The sequence below is a fragment of the Amblyomma maculatum genome, chromosome 1 (genome assembly GCF_055883805.1).
Source record: "Amblyomma maculatum isolate TAMU_Amacu chromosome 1, ASM5588380v1, whole genome shotgun sequence".
NCBI classification, from domain to species: Eukaryota; Metazoa; Arthropoda; class Arachnida; order Ixodida; family Ixodidae; genus Amblyomma; species Amblyomma maculatum.
Window position 1 is genome coordinate 311493274 of NC_139344.1, and position 12159 is coordinate 311505432.

General features: G+C 44.5%; 1 long non-coding RNA gene across 7 annotated transcripts in view; it reads right to left on the minus strand.

Annotated features, from left to right (window-relative positions):
* The window catches only part of LOC146207090 (uncharacterized), a 29644-nt gene extending 17846 nt beyond the window's left edge, over positions 1 to 11798 (minus strand). For 4 of the 7 annotated variants that reach the window (XR_014706073.1, XR_014706053.1, XR_014706068.1 and 1 more), the window contains exons 1-5: positions 11524 to 11774; positions 10012 to 10137; positions 4001 to 5427; positions 3557 to 3621; positions 2514 to 2653 (exon numbers count right to left, since the gene is read on the minus strand). This is a non-coding gene — a long non-coding RNA (uncharacterized LOC146207090). The other 3 variants (XR_014706118.1, XR_014706103.1, XR_014706096.1) reach the window with 3 other exon arrangements.
* Positions 11799 to 12159: the final 361 nt, after the last annotated feature.

The window sequence follows — 12159 nt, forward strand, 5'->3', positions numbered from 1 at the left end:
CTAGTTACTATAATTACTTTTGTCATACTATCTGCCTAAATGGGGCTACATGTTCCAAACACGAAAATTTACGTCTGCCAGTGTGTGAGAACCATCATTCATATATGAACGATTGGCTTAAAGCGGTCCTGAAAGGTATAAGCCCTAATCCCTTAATTTGTGCCAGTATTATCTCACACATAATCATCAGCATACAACCATAATCTACCACATTGTGCCTAAGACCACCCAACATGGGTATAAAGCTCTGTTTTAACCAAGCTGTATGAATGTGGAGTAGCACGTGTGATACTGGGTCCAAGGGTCTCTGAGGGTTCTATTCCACCTCACCCTCTCACCTCAAAGGAGCTGCCTGAGTTAGCAGCTCCAGATAGCATTGTCCTCTCTTTTCTCGATTCTTTGTCTCTTTTGCGCTTTTCCACAATATGAGCTCCAGCCAGTTCGGCCATATCATGTGGCCTCATGACATCGCAGAACCAGACAACCAATCAGTGCATGGCCATGTCACCTGCCAAAGGCATGGTTGTGATTTTTCTCAAGGGTGACGCCTTTTACGCTACCGCAATAAAGCAACCATTCTACAATAAGTCACTTCTTGTGTGCTCCACTACTGCTGCTGCATTGTATGATATGGGCAGTTCAAATTATGTCCCTTCTGTAAAGAGCAGTTTGTTTGCACAGCCTCCTATCCGATGTGGATGTAGGCTACAATCCAGCACACAACAGCGGCAGGGCAGACACATTAAAAAACATGGCAGCCCTTACGAAAGCCAGCTGCTCTTTCAGCTGATAGAAAGTCCAAGATTTTCCCAATTCTATTATCTTGTAGGCAATGGACAGTAACCCGATCAGTTTAAGTTTGCAAGTGCTTGACAGCCCATTTCTTACAGATTATGGTACTGTTAGAATCCTTCCAAGATTTTAATACGCTTGAGGTCGTGAGGCACTACACACAGGTGTAAAGACTGGTGTATGGAACTTAACACACAAAAAACGGTGCTTCTTAGAGTAACTCGTAAAAAAAATTTCAGTTCATTTCAGTATCGCTTACACAACTGTCTCATTTCCGAAGTTTCTAGTTATAAATATCTTGGCATTACTATTACCAATAATCTCTCCTGGAGTGCTCACATTTCAAATATTTGTTCATCAGCTTTTAAGAAACTTTGTTTTATCAGACGTAAACTCAAAGATGCTCCATCCAATCTTAAACTACTGGCTTACACCACATACGTCAGGTCTAAACTTGAGTATGCTTCAATCATCTGGGACCCTCACACTAAAAAAGACATTTATCGAATTGAACAAATACAGAGAAAAGCGGTGAGGTTCATTTTTAATAAATATCAAAGAACGGACTCTCCTACTAACCTCATGACCGCCAACAACATTCCGCTCCTAGAAACTCGCAGGAAAATGACTCGTTTACTCTTTTTGTATAAAATTTTAAACAACCAAATAAACCTCAGTCCTCCACCGTGTGTGAAAGTTCCCAACACTAGGCGGACACGTCATCACCATAGTCACTCACTGCAGCCAATTTATGCAAAATCTAAATCCTTTATGCATAGTTTTTATCCAAGGACAATTTCTGAATGGAACACTCTCCCAGAAAGCTTAATTCAGTCTCCAGACTTTGACCAGGCTCTACAGCAACATCTGTTTGGTTGACAGTAGGGTCGGAGTTTTTTAGGACATGTATTGTTACTTTGATGTCGCACAAAGGTTTTTCATGTTTTCCCTTTTTTTTTTCTCTCCGGCTGTTGGTCAACACATTTCATGTCATTACATTGCCTCTGTTTGTTAGTTTTGTCGGTGCTTCGTGTGATTTATTGTGTTTCTTGTGCGCTGTATATATGTATGCCACTCCTGCTAGGACCGGAATACTGGTCTGCAGTATCTTGAAATAAAATAAATAAATAAAAAGCAAGCAGTTTTTCTAGCACAATCTCCCTACCACTCTTCAAAGATCTGCAGTTGCCTATCCATACCAGCCGATTTCCGGAACCCTTTACATTGCTTCTAAGGCTTTTTTACTTCCTCCATGACCAGCATGACGTACAACCTGCTCACATTACTGCCCGTCATCCTGACTGCTTCAGGGCAATGTCATCAGCAAATTGCAGATTACTGTATTCTCCATCTACTCTTATCCCTGAAGGCATATCACCTAGCACATAGTACAATAGATGCTGTCAAGAGAGTACAAGAAGTGGCCGATTCCATACCACAGCTGTGTTACCTCCACACTGGATCAAGTTTTCTTCTATATGACAAACTCTCCAATAAATGTCAGGCCTGTTCAGGTATTAATCTGTTACTTTAATTTGCAAGGCTAGAAGCTAGACTGGCAAAAAATTGCAGTCACACATTTGTGTTTCCCACCTCCCCCCATTGCAAATCATGTGTTCCAAACCACCCAGAACGATTTTCAAAAAATAGCATATCGGCAAGGGTGACAATATTACACAACAAGATTAAATACATTGCAGGCAAGGTGTTTTAAACTTAACTGGGAGCACGCTCTAAACCTGTGGAAGCAATGAGAGTATCCATTTGGTCACACCAGTCGCAGCTCACTGCACTACTGAGGTGGCGGTGTAATTGAACTGGCGGAGGGAACTCGTTCGTCGCCACCAAGAATTCCTTGCCTCTGCAGATGTAAATAAATGAGAGTAATACTGCAATTACATTTAGTTTGCATAAATTCAGCAAACTCACTCACAATAGAATTTGGTTCGAGTAAAGCAAGTGAGAGTGCCTGTTGCAGAAGGAAAAAGGTAGCAACGAGACTGGCTGTTAATGCTAGCACAAATACAAATATTTAGCACACTTACAAAGCACTGAAATAGCAACAAAGAGAATCTAAGTTAAATCACTTGTGCAGTAAGTACCCAATATGCTGCGGCTTGCATGGAACTGCAATGGAGAGTGCTTATAGCAGCAACTGCCAAGCTTTATGACAGGATTATGAGGTACTAGCAATGGTGCCTCACTCTCCCACAAAACATGCCAGCTCAGATTAATTATTGCTCTCTTTTCAAATAAGCTGTCAATGGCCTTGGCAGCAGCTTGAAGTCAAGCACTGCCAACTATTTATGTTGGAGCAGGCAAAAGATATATATATATTAGGGAACTCTGCGGTAGCAACATGCATCCAAAGTGTTAAATCTATATAAACAAGCTCAGTGAGTTCCACTAATGCAGTTATTTCGGCAGTAAAAGGAGAGATATTGTCACAGGTATGAACCTATGCTAGCTGAGGAGTAATGAAGTCACCCTCATTGCTGCATACACCGAAATAAGTGAGAGTACTTGACAGTGGAAGGTCTGAGAAAATAAGCACATGAATTCGGTCATGTATATAACCATACTTTTGTAGCCATTTCATGCTATGCAGTAGGCTTGTTGCACTTCGAGGCTCAGTCCGCACAGGGCCTACTTACGTTTAAGCTATCTCTCAGCTGGCCAGCAACCCCCCTTTTAGCAGTGCGCAGATATTACTCATGTATTGCAGCACTACCACGTATGGTCTGTACAGATGAGTGCCACTTACCTTCCAACAGTTTTCCGAAAGAAGCCCGACATTTTCTATGGGCCGAGCCGCTCCATCGGTTGAAGCTGCGAGGAAGGCAATAAAACCCCGATTATAAACCAGCGCGTTCACGCTGGCGCACGCAAAAATGCCTTATACTGCCCAAAAAAATATAAGCGAACTCAGAAATAGTTTTACGTTATCTTTTAGTCGCCTCATATGTCCCAATACTCAGGAATGGAAGTTGTTCCAAGTGCAATGAAACGAGATCGTGGACGCCATTACGCAGTCTCGTCTCCTTACGCCTTCGCCCGGAGACTGTCGCGCGATAGCGCCACGTCAATAATTGAGGATAACGCATGCTTGCGCTGCCGTGCAAAAACTCGTTAAAGAAGCTGCAAGGAAGGCGATGGCAGAAAGACAAAAACTTTACTTAGAGTTCGCGGGCATGTATGTACGACTCACCGCAGTCAGTAGGATTGCACCGAGGGCTGCGCCCTAGGCTATGGGCCTAGTGCGCTGGTATGGAGGCGCCACTGATGATGATGATGATGATAGTGTTAGCTAGTCCCTTTGTAACGGGTGGACACCAGATTGGTGTCCCAGCTAATAATAAAAAAAAAACCACACACACACACACACACAATTGTCTGAAGAGACATCAACATAAGAAGGTCACACGCAGCACTTCACCTGGACACACCCCACAACCGCGCCTACCCTCACCATACACTCACACCCGGCCCAAACTTCATCACAGTTGGCGAACTGCACTCCACCATTCGGCGAGCCTTCTCGTCGTCGCCGCAGTTGCTTTAAGCAATGCTTTGTCAGCGGCCGCGCTGTCTCCGGCGGCGCCGTCCACTGTTGCGGGTGGGGTTGAGGGGAAACCGAGCGCCTGTGGGAGTGTGGCGCCCTCTATGGCCGGCATGGAGAGACGAGGGCAGCGCAAGGCTAAATGCTCCACCGATTCGTCCTCAGTGCCGCACACCCTGCATAGAGTACACGACACAGCAGGATCGAAACCCCAGACGGCCATAGACGTCCGACGGTCGACCGACGGACGTCCGTTTTCGGACCTTCGGACATCCGACGGAAGTCCGGTTATGTTCGATATACGTACAGCGGACGTCCGTCGGACTATCGTTCGTGGATCCGGATCGCGTCCCACGGACGTCCGACGGGCAGCCGGAGGCGGACATTCGGACGTTTCCCGGAACATGCTTGCAGGGCCCGCTATTGGTGTAAAAACTTGCCAATAACATTCGTGTAAAGCTCAGCAAGCATGTGCCATGGAAATTTCAGTCACATACTAGTGCTCAATGCCTTTGTCGTGAGAGTAAAGCAGACAACAGAATATGCAACAGGTTCAAGTTTCCTGTTGTCTGCTTTACTTTCACACACAAAGCACTGAACAGTAGTGTGCAATTAAAACTTCCATCAAAGAGGCACATATGCTAGCTGAGCTTTACACAAATGCACCATTCCTGAAAACATGCTAAGTGCATAGGCATACCAGCATGCGAGGTTGTAAAAAAAGCATTTTTTTGGCTTTATTGCAAAAACTGCATGCATAAATAGTCTACACTAAAAAAATATCGATGTTAAGGAATGGCATGGTAAAATGCAGGCCAACGGGAGTATTAAGAATCTACTTGAAAAATTTTTTTTTAATTATCCTTGGCCGTGACAGCTCTTCCCTTGGGGAGGTGGTGGAGGAAAAGGTATTTATTGAAACCTAATATTTCGGAATTAGCGAGGAGATGATCGAGTTCTCTGTGGGCGGCCTCCGCAGGCCGGGATTCCAGGAGCAGTTACTATCCTGTGCATTTGCTCGATCAGCTGTTGCTGGTCTTTCAGGCCTAAGATGGAAAGAGCAGGCTGGGCTCCTCCTGCAATAGAAGGGAAAATTAAATTCAAGTTATCTGTGCTGAACTTTGATTACACATCTCCAAGGGCAACTGCCAGTTTCTCTCAATTGCTTTTTCTAGATGGCACTGTACGCATGCATCTCCATTCAGAACTGTCACATACTATATAGAAAGGTCATATAACTGCAGCAAAACCCATGCAGAATAACAAAATATACAAACGTAGTTTGACCAGAACCTGGCATTCAGTATTTTAATGTTTTTATGTCGTCTCTTTGAACATGCCACTCTGACCAAACACGGCATGTTATGCTTGCTGCTATGCACCCTCAGCAATGCCCAAGACATGGAGTGCACATGCAGAGAAACTAAGCATAAAGGATGCTGTATATGAACATAAAGCACAGCCAGAGCATTGCAGTATTACACAGGTACGCATTGGCGGCAGAAACCTGCACTTTGAGCGGTTTAACAGGCAGATTTCTAAAGTAATTGTTCCTGCTCTGAAAAGAAGTGATCAATAATAACATCATTTAAAATTGTTACCTTTTTGTTCTGTAAACTACACATTTCGCTGGTTTCCAAGTACCCTCTACCGAAGACATTGCCTGGGCGTGTCGGGGGTATATCGACATCAACATCTAGGCTACAAGCGTCTAGAAAGCGTCTCCTTAGAGCAGCTGCGACGAAGTAACTTATCTGATCACATGCAAGCTGCTGCAGCAGAATAAAGATGGACATTTGACATGTGGCTAAAGCCCAATGTGGAAGCATAGCCCGCCGCTGTGATTGCGCAGTGTTCATGCTTCTACAAGAGTTAAAAGTAAAGTTATTTGTTTACCCACAGCGCTATATGTGACATTACAATAGCAAGGCTTATAGTCACACAAAACATAAAAAGCTGACAACCACAAGCTCCTGATGTATTACCGGCAGCATGCAGCATGGATGTTAGTTACTGAAATATGGTTGCATAATTCTGGCAACCAGCTGTGCATGTATGTCATAGATTTCTCAACTACGCACAACAAATTACAAAAAAAAAATAATGGTATTTATAAATGCAGCCAGCTGTTCGCAAGAAACATTGTAGCTTTTTTATGGGGAAGGTAGAGGGCGCCAAAGAAACTGCCCCTGTAAAGGCGCCTAATTTGCCCCTATGTAATATCTGGGACAAGTGTGTGGACTACACAAACTGCAGTCAAAGCACATAACTTTCACATCGACCAGGAAACTCGGACCATACTTGTCGATGTGAAAGTTGAACGTTAGTTCTTTCATGTGTGCAAGAGAAATAAGGTCACAATTCGCTTACATCTGCGATTCTAGTCCAAAATCTAGACATACTGTCCAGAGACTTTCGCCCCCGCAGTATAAGCCACCACTTGGGTAAGAGATTAGTAAAAGAAGTGTATAAAAGACATTAGTGCTGTTGGACAGCCATAGCTATAAAAATGGTATTGACATTGAAGTACTGCCTTAAGGTGGGGCCTAGGGCATTACAAAAGCAAGAGTTAGTGTCCGCTGGTCCTCATTTGAACGAACAAAAAGAGGGGGGGGGAGAAATCTACCTCAACTACATGTTTTGAGTGACACCAAGCCGCAGTTAGGATTAAAGATATCACACAGTTTTGTGGAAGATTTGGGAGCGCTTTGCTGCTTTTTTACAGGATTGGACAAAAGAGCTCACCATCTTCAGAAAGGCACGTTATATAGAAATGAAAATAGTGAATTTACTGCATCTGGCCACAACAACTTGCACACGGAGAGGAAGATGAACTGAAAATTTTATACATGAATGTACGTATTTACAACAGGTGAAACAATGACCATGATCTATGCCGAAGAGGAAAGAGATCAAAATCTAGCTCAGAACGAGTTCTCCTGGCCGCGGGGCCGTTTCATTAACTTCGGGACTCCGCCCACATTTCTCATCCCCAATGACAACGAACTCACACATGACTGGCTAACAAACATTTTGGCATGTCTTTCCACTTTCATAAATTCTTCACCCTCTCCCTAATACAAGCAATGCAAAAGGGACAACAAATTCGTTTCACAACAAACAGAATTTAGAGAATGGACCTCGAAATGATTGGCTCACTAGGTCACATGCCAAAATCTGTCCCCTAGGAAAAAAAAAAACAAAATAGAACCCATCAAAACGGTGTCCCACGTGCGCAACCATTGCCCAAAGCTTGCATCCTTGGCGGCTCCTTTTACAGGGCAATTACTGCAATTATTGGCGTCCGAGTCAGCACCATTGCGGACCACATCAGAAGAGCCAACCCACATCCTCCCGCTCCGCATCATACCGTCACTGTTACACACTTGCCCTTTTTCAACGCCGCCATCTCCCACCATTGTTGACATCCAGGGTTGGAATCCTCAACCAGACCCCACTCAGCGCGCCTGCACTGAATAATTGTCACTTTTATGGGCTCCCCAACAAGGAAGAGGGCCTTACACCCTTCAACCTGACAGTATTTTTTCTTTGAACGATAAGCAGTTCTTCCAAAAGAGGTGCTCGTTTCAAAGCTGTGCTGCCTCCGGGTGATGAGTCCAGTCAGCGTACTAAGGACCCCTTAGTACGCTTAGTACTAAGGACCCCTTAGTTGTATACTGTTCGTAAAGCTCCTTAAATAAAAATGAGCCCCCTACATGACACAGCAACGAGAACAAACTGCCTGTCCCCGCGTCTTCGAGTGCGACAGCAAAGTCCTCGGAAGAGGGGACTTCTTTCCCTCTCTGCCTACGTTTCCGTTAAGCACTGTAGCTGCTGTAGCTGCCTCTCTGTGCACGTCTCTCCGCCTCCTGTCCGAGGGCAAGTGGGAGACGGCCGCAGCTGGGCATTGAACAGGTGACCCAAAAAGAGCAGACTAATAATGGTGCCTAGCATACCCACCGATCCCTTACAGAAATCATTAAAGAAATGAAAGCAACACATCAGATAACGCTACAATGTTTCTAAGTGCAAAGTCGACAACTCCAAGTCATATAAATATATGTACATCTCCGCACATTAACTAGAAAGAAACAGTGCAGAGTAAACTAATAATTCAGTGTCTAGCAACACTATTAAAAGGGGATAAAGGCCACGGGGGGCTGCGATTATTAGTACCGTTTTGCCTTTAAACTACAATAACATACTTGTTGCAAGCTTAAAATCAAAGATTCACACCTGTCCCACCCACAGCAATGGAACACACATCTGACTCAAGTCTGCAGAGAAAGAGGAAGCTAGACTATTACAGACGCACCCTTGGTTATTTTTCTGGCATTTCTGAGGGTGAAGAATCTGACTTGTCAGTAGCATGTATATGAATAAGAATCCTATGACAGTAAATGCATCAGATTTTCTGGAGTGGCTTTTCTTTGCTGACCACATATGAGGTGAGCTATAATTTATCCAACTTGGCCTAGGTTTATTCTATGAATAACAAAGCTAAAGCAGGTACACAGTCGTCCACTCAGGCTGAACATGCGAGTGCGTGGCATGCACTTTTTGAAATGCCACTGCATCCATCGCAGCTGCACGCCGTAGCGAAGAGGCAGACATTGTGAAGTACCAGCCTCTAGTCCCTCTACCACCACTGGGGTCCCAAACTAGGGACCCCTTGTTTTTGTCAGGACAGGCCCCCTCAGGGTCAGCTAGTGAGTAACCTCCTGTATTTGTATCTGATGGAAATGTTTTCCACCACCACCCACAATATGCAGCTGCGCATCATAGCAGATGTGAAGCAACAGCTCCTGGTCCTTCTACACATAAGCCACTTTGCCTTGATGCATGCCTGCGCACCATAGTAAAGAGGCAGACGACATGACGCAGCAGCTCATGGTACCTTTACACATGAGCCCCCCCATTGTACTTCGATATGCACCATAGCAAATATACAGACTACGCCACACAGCAGCTCCTGGTCCCTCTATGCATAAGCCATTTTGCCTCAATACGCACCTGCGTACCTGAGCGAAGAGGCAGACGTGAAGCTGCAGCTCCTGGGCCCTCCATGCACAAGCCACTTAGCATCAATGCACGGCTGTGCACTGTAGTAAAGAGGCGAAGGACGTTAAGCAGCAGCTCCTGGTCCCTCTACACATCAGCCATTTTGCCTCGATGCGCATCTGCACACCGTAACAAACAGCCAGATGTGACAAAGAAGCTCCTGGTTTCTCTACACATAAACCACTTTGCCTCAATGCACGTCTGCACACCGAAACAAAGAGGCAGATGACGTGAAGCTGGAGCGGCTGGTCCCTCTACGCACAAGCCACTTAGCCTTGATGCATGGCTGTGACGGATGCATTGCTATTTTGCAAACTGCATGCCACACATTCTCATTCAAGCTAAGAGTGGACGACTGTGTAAACGTAAAATACTGGTTATTTACTTCAATGGACAATGACAAAAAGTAACATGGTGGACAATGTAAAAAGAATTTGCTGCATAAAGTTTGTTGAAACCAGTTCTACATCCTACATGTAAACAAGCTAAAACCTTAATGTCGAAGGGATGTCCTGTGTGTTTAAAATCACGCTCAAACAACTTCAACACTGACAATCATGATTCAATATTAATAATATAGATAATGATACAATACTCACTTTTAGCCATACCAAAGAAATGAGAATGCAAAGGGATGTTGCTGTTTTTCCCCCGTGGATGACAGTTTTCCATGTTCAAAGTGCTGCTTCCTGTTGGCCTACGAAATCGGCTACAGCAAATGGCATCTGAAAAATTTTTGGAAGCCTCATGCTAGTCTTTAACGAGAAAAGCATTGCCATACAGAAGCAGAACACAAATACTTTTACAACACACTAAAAGCACCAACTGCGGTGCTGTTTTTAGGATGACTAGGTAGAGGTTTTGCTGTAGCAAGCCAAATGTTAGCCTTCAATAAGGAAAGCATTCCCATACAGAAACAGAACACAAAAACTTTTACAACACATTAAAAGCATCAATTGCACAAATGCTTGTAAGATGACCAGGTACAGGTTTCTGCTATAGCCCACATCATGTGACCAGCAGTTATCAGAAGCCTTGTATGTGAGCATGATGCCCTAGATTCAATTTATGGCTATCACTGTATTAACAAGCATGGGTTTAAAGCTACTTTAATATGATAATCTAAGAACATGGTAAGAGCTTTCAGTGCGAGACATAAGCTCAGTATCATGCACTATAAGGTGCTGCATGGCTCTAGTGTAGCTTTGGCATTATCTCGCTGTCAATAATGCAATTAAGTTCTGAGGAGCCTTTGAATATCTGTAAGGATAAAGCAACAACAATTTTGTTTTCATCTCACTTTTGCTCAACTCGTGTTTCTTTTTTTTTTTTTTTGAGCCTGCGGCTTGCATGGCCTCCCAGTATGCCTGTTTTGCATAAAAGAAGGCGTTGCAGGCACCAGAGCTCACAGCCCAACTGTATCGCGGCGGCGGTATGTCAAATTCGTGCCAGAACAGCGCAGAACAGCGGGTCAAGAAAAAGACAAGTGCTGACTTTTTTTTTTCTCTCATCTCCTTGTCCGCTTGTTCTGCGCGGTTCGGTCCCACATGCATAACCAACATGCGCAAGGGGCTGTCCTGGTTTGTCAAAGCTTAAGGAGAGTACTAAACCTTTAGTTATTTAGTAGCTACAGCCGTTCCTTCTAGAAACTGTAGTTGCCGTAAATCTCGAGAAAGATCAGCGGCTGTCCATTTAAAAAAAAAAAAAAAAAAGCTCGCGACGTTTTCACAAGTGTAGGCATGTCGCACGATAGGCTCGAGTGCAAAAGTTTTCTCGTATAGTTTTTACAACGCAGCACGTTGCGCATGGTTAACAAATTAACTCCTTTAAGCTCGGGCAGGCACTCCTTTATCAGAGACAGAGAAGTTGCGCGGCTTACTGGCGCAGCGTCCAGTAATGCCGAGAAAGATGGCGCTCAGACTTGAGGCTGCACTTTAGTTAGTCGGCGCGGAGTCCATAGAGAGTATATGTTTCTCTATGCGGAGTCAGTCGCGCTTAAAACACTCGACCGTTCGGCTGCTGTACAGAGCTGTTTCCTTACCCAAAAGCTCAGCACCATCGGTGCATCGAAAAGTTCCACTAAAGAAACAAAAGTTCGGTGAAATACTTACTTTGGAATCGGCGGGTGAACAAAGTGTGCCAGCCGCACCAAGCCACAGCAAAAACAATGCTAGCAGTGCATTACAGCCGTAGGTATTTGTAACTGCGCAGTAAATGCAGAACACGGAAACGCGAAGCCATCATCCATGACTAAACTTCAACTTATCAGATGGATTGGATTGGCTCATATCAGATTTTTTTGAGGATAGGTTCGGTTTCGTTCTTTTTGAGCTTGCTGCTTGCTGCGTCTATTCAGCCACTGATTAAAATTTCACCGAAGCATCATGATAGAAAAATGTTTAATGGTCATTTAACTTTTAATCAAAAATTTTGATGGCAGAATTCAACGATGAAACATGCGGAAAATAAAAAAAACTGTTTAATGGAAACGCTTTCTATCGCATCGATTCGCCCTGACATCATATAATGCAGACTTGACGGCATTACTGATTTATACGCAATTCAGACGAGCACGACGACTACAAACTATATCATAGCTGTGTAAAACCAAATCCAGTGGCGGACGTACGGCGGCTGTCCGCTGGGTGAACGGATTCGACCATCCGCTTTCGTACGTACGCCGGAATACCGGCGGACGTCCGAAATCGGCCGCCGAGTTGCGGCCGAGTTCGGTTGTCCGTCGGACG